This window comes from Protopterus annectens, chromosome 2.part0, assembly GCF_019279795.1.
Source record: "Protopterus annectens isolate FY-2018-M chromosome 2.part0, PAN1.0, whole genome shotgun sequence".
NCBI lineage: Eukaryota > Metazoa > Chordata > Ceratodontiformes > Protopteridae > Protopterus > Protopterus annectens.
The window spans coordinates 582,113,827-582,118,826 of record NC_056728.1 but is presented as its reverse complement, the minus strand read 5'-3'; the positions used below and the strand labels follow the sequence as shown (position 1 = coordinate 582,118,826).

General features: G+C 37.7%; 1 protein-coding gene across 3 annotated transcripts in view; it reads right to left on the bottom strand.

The window, feature by feature from the left end:
* The window catches only part of TRIM14 (tripartite motif containing 14), an 823,939-nt gene that overhangs the window by 513,197 nt on the left and 305,742 nt on the right, over positions 1-5,000 (bottom strand). The window contains exon 1 of one of the 3 annotated variants that reach the window (XM_044060948.1): positions 4,428-4,540. The exons of the other annotated variants lie outside the window; for them this stretch is intronic. The gene's annotated coding sequence lies outside the window, so the exon portion shown is untranslated. Of the gene's footprint in view, positions 1-4,427; positions 4,541-5,000 lie in introns of those variants that run through there. 3 annotated transcript variants of the gene reach the window in all.

Here is a 5,000-nt window from a genome sequence, read left to right as displayed (position 1 = left end):
AGGGTGACATGATGAATTATGAAAGCATGGTTTAACAGGCTAAGTTATGAGAAAGTCTGCCAAGTCCATGCTACCCACACTGCACACAAATCAACTTTGTACAATAAGAATGTTTATGTTCAATTTCCTCACATTTAAAGCATGACTGCAGTCACCTAGCACAGAAGATGTGCATAATCCAATCTTTCAACTATCCAAACAGCCTTCAAACACTAAAGACATCAATAATTTCTTCCAGTCCTCTGCTTAATTCCCAAGTTCTAAACATATGCAGTATTTATTCCATACCTTATCAAAAGTTTAATTTTGAGTAAATGGCTTTAAAAATATCAAGTATATTGTTAACATCTCCTGTATTAACCTCTCTCCCTCCTCTTTTTTGATGTAACAAAAGTAGTTTCTCTAGTGGTGTGGAAAGTGGATTATAATGCATTCTAACAAAATCAGTATGGAGTGGGGATTAAAGGGTGGGGGTTGGCATAATGGTTAAGGTGTTTACTTCAAAGACTCAAGGTACAGAGTTTCAATCTCACCTCTGCTCACTCCCTAACTATTGGCTGCACGTTAATAACCTGAAGACTGACTGCCTACTATTTACCTATGAACTATTTAAGCATGGAACATAGTCCAAAACTGTTCTAGAAGTTTAGGGATTTGTATTAAAACATACAAAGACTTCCTCTCCTCTGTGTATTAATGCAAAAGAAAAAGGTAGAAAGTCTGAAGACTTGGGATGTACAAAAAAGTGGTATATCCTTCATGTCAGATTGTTTAATGGCATAAATTGTCAGAACTCCATAATGAAATTGCCTGATTCTTGAGGTGCCTCAGCAATCGCATTATCTGAAGAAGAATCCCCTTGCTGTGCAGATCATTCAACCCCAAACCTGTCAGGGCTCCCTTTTAATAGGAGTAAGATTCTCATCAAGAATACATTGCACATCTGTGCTTTGGGCATCTTTTCTTTATGGAACCCAATGGTCCTGGAACCTGTCCCATTGCCATTGCAGAAGACCTGATCAGGTGCAGATTCTGACACCTGTACATGCTCAGCTGTAGCTAATCAATATTTAACCCAGCCATTCTTCATCCCATTATACATGTCACTCATCACTGTAGGTCTCAGTACTTCATTATTTTATTTATTTTTTTAAATTAACTATATTTATTTTTTGGCATCTCATAATTCGGTACTTACGTATTATCGCAACCAGATTTATAAAGTGCGATAATTTATCTATTTTCAGCAGAAACACGTTGCCTGACCTAAAAACGGGTCTGTAAAGATGTCGCCAGCAGTTTGCCACAGTGGGAACGAGGCAGGCAGAGCAGAAATGTTGTAAGTTTGTGCTTCTGGTTGATGCGGCTCATTTCTTCCGCAACTCCGCAGTGGTCCACATCCTTGCAATTCCTGCATTCTTCATTACCCTGTTAGCTATGGGAAATTGACTCAGGAAATGCCCACTGAGGTTTTCGGGGGCAGTAGTCAGCAAAAGTGAAAGTGCCTGTAAGGAGCAGTGAATAAAATTGCTCATTGCTTGCTCGGGGAGTGATATGGCTTTCTTCGCAGTGGCAGACTGTTTTAAAAAGGTTGAATTCTTGCTTATGGATCGTGACCATTTCCAATGAACAGGATTGTACGTGTACTAACACTGAAATAAATGGGTTTGGTTGCTTTTTAAGGACAGAACAGCTGTTTTCAAGTCCTTTGTCATACACAGATAGTAAATATACAGTTACAGAGAAAAGAGGCAGGGACTGTTGTCAGTAAAACTCCACCAACAGAACCACACTTTTAAATCAGTACTTCCGAGTCACAACTGCATTAACGTGCCTTCTGAGAGTCTGAACTGTAAACAGGGGTATGTAACAAATCAGATACTTGCAAAAGGACCTTCCTAAAAAAGGGGGTCAGTTTATGTTAATGAGCCATGGTCCTGACTCCTTGTGTGGATGGAAACATGGTGACAGACAAGCAGCAGTCAGGTGTGTATGTCGGCCGGGGACATTACCAGGCAAGAGGAATTCTGCTGTTATTCCGCTTCCTATGTGCAAAATTTTCTGACACTATAATACTTAAACATTTTACACACCCCTTGATAGGTGAACATTCATGCTGTTTCTTGACAAACTGCTGGCGACATCTTTACAGACCCGTTTTTAGGTCAGGTAACATGTTTCTGCCGAAAATAGACAAATTATCGCACTTTATAAATCTGGTTGCGATAATACGTAAGTACCCATAATTCTTTGCATGTACAAAATGTTTATCTGCAAATGTTTTTTCCTTTGCTACGGTGTCGACTTCATTAGTATCTTCTTCAGTGCCTTATTTCTCAAGCAAATGGATCTTGCTTCATTCTAACCTCAGTAACTGACTCTTGTCCCTAAAGCTGGACATTTTGACGTTGTCATAGCTACATTTCCCTAATCAATGCAAAATAAATGCCTCCTTAGTAGTCCTCAGAAAAAAATGCCTTAGGCATTCAAGATAAAAATAAATAAAAATAGAATGAGGATTATGCACAGCTCCACACTCTGAAAGTGAACTTTTATATGAATACACATCTTTCCGTGTATTGCATTGGGGTGGTATGTATCAGACATCAGGTCAAATTGTTTCAACACATTTCCTATTACCTATAAGACTGTATACTAATGCTCCCAATGTCGTACTGGGAAGCTATAAGATACTCTAATGCCTTTTAGAATCTGAGGATTCAGTTGTGAAAGGAGTCTAAAGACTGTAGGGACTTTTGTCACATATAGCTCAAAGGGAAACATGATGCACACAGATGCAAAATGTCAACTTTTCAGGGTGTGGATGGAAACTCCTTGCATAAAATATATTGAAGTAAATCAGTTCGCTTCATGTATATTCCAGTGTGGCTGGTGCTTCTAACTAGAATCATAGCCTTAGCAGCCCCAACATCACACTTCTGTCTCCTCTCTTACACACACACACACACACACACACACACACACACACACACACACACACACACACACACACACACACACAAAAAACTATTATTAGAAATGGGGGTTGGAGTCTTTAACTTGAGATGTTGTTACACTGCTGTGTCCACAGCTGCTGTTGTTTCAGGATTTAGCCAGTACAATGATACATTACAATTTTAGGTTCTGCTTCCACACTGAAATGCAAGTTGCTAGAAACACTAATACTACAAACTGCACATGATGCATAAAAATTAGTGGAATCATCGTAGCAGTTACAGCATTAAAATATTTGGATAAGTTGCAATACTGCGGAACAGTTTTTCATCTATATTTTTAAAACCCAGCAACATTACTGATTTTTTTGTCCTGTTATCTTTTCAAGGCACTATACTGTAAAAAAAGAAACAAAAAACTTTGCTATCCAATGAGGAAAGCAATGGAAGAAAAGTTCTACTAAAGGAAAGCTGCCCTTCATATGCATTGTGGTTTATAAAATGGAACATTTAGCACAGTTTATTGCTTACACAGCAGCACATGGATAGCCAGAACAGGACGCAAATATTTACATATATAGTTGGCTGACTAGTTTCATTACTGCATAGCCATGTTAAAGACAGCTAATGTCTATGCACTGAGTATTAACAAGGAAATTTGAAACTGTAAATCTACAAGCAGATTGCAAAGTACAAGTCCTAGCTATGGCAGAAAGCTAGGTGGATCTATTGGCAGGGTCAGAAACTGCAGCGTGGTATGCACTGTGTAGTTTCAAGTTACAATGCAAGTATGAGGAATTTCATCTTCTTTTCTAGGCAATGCTGCTTTCAGAAACTCATTGAATCTGCAAAAAATATTTGCCTGAAACTAAACGAATATATAAACACAAGTTCAAAGTAATATGTTCACTGAATTTTAGGTGCACAAAAAATAAATTTTTTTTAATTTTGCTGTGTGTGCATCAATTATTGTCAAACTTATAATGCTCTGTTGAGAACTGTTACTGGATTTATTAGTACTTGCTATGGCAGCTATTTCTTATTCCTGTGCAGTTTAACTAATGGCAAACTGTGTGTGTGGATTGCATGAACGTATTTATCTTGCATTTTAAACAACAGAACAGTTAAAAATGTAGTTATAAGGGTGTTTTATTGTGTATCACATCAGATCATATCACATGATATCCCAAAGCAGAAAAATAAAGAACGTAGCTAAATCGCCAGTGACATAATACTACATGTGAGCATTGTAACAGTGAAGACATATAAAACAAACATCATTTGCCACGTATCCTATTAAAATTATACCAAATTAGAAGAGCTGGCCAAAACTGCTGTCTGTTGTAGTATTACGAAATACTGTGCCTAAAGCCACATGACTAGCCTCGAACTTTACAGATAAGATCTGGTAACGTGTTACATTCTAAATATTAAAGACATGCAAAAGAAGGTTTGGCGGTAATAAATAGTCACCTGTGTTTCCTGGACAATGATGTGACAGCCAAACACTGCTTTTTTGTTTCTTTTCACAGGAGAGACTTGCTATAGCTCTGGAATAATTTCACTGGATACTTTCTGGTGTTGGAAAGCTGCATATCAGGAAACAAGAACCAAGAAGAAAGGCTAATGAATTATGCATAAATTGAGTCATGTGCTTTTCAACAACCAGAAAGATGTGCAAATGAATGGAAAATATGTGATCTGATGCAAAAGGAATAATGAAGATAGGGATAGATGGGAAGTAGAATCCTAAAGCACATGACATGGTAGATTAGGTAGGCTTATTGTTGCTATACAATATGCAGTGTTCATTTTTTTTTTGTTTTTCCTAAATAACAAAGCCAGCATATCTGCCTTGCTTTTTTAGCAATAAGCTGTCCCAAATGAAGGAATGTCAAGTTCATACCATCTTTGGGTCTTGTGATTCGACAGACAGCTCTTGAAGTAACAGCTGCTAAATAGTTGGGATGCTCCAAAGTGTAGCAAACATCCTTGAAGATAAAACCCATCTTTTAGGTCAGTGTTTGCTATATCTTAGAAAAATGT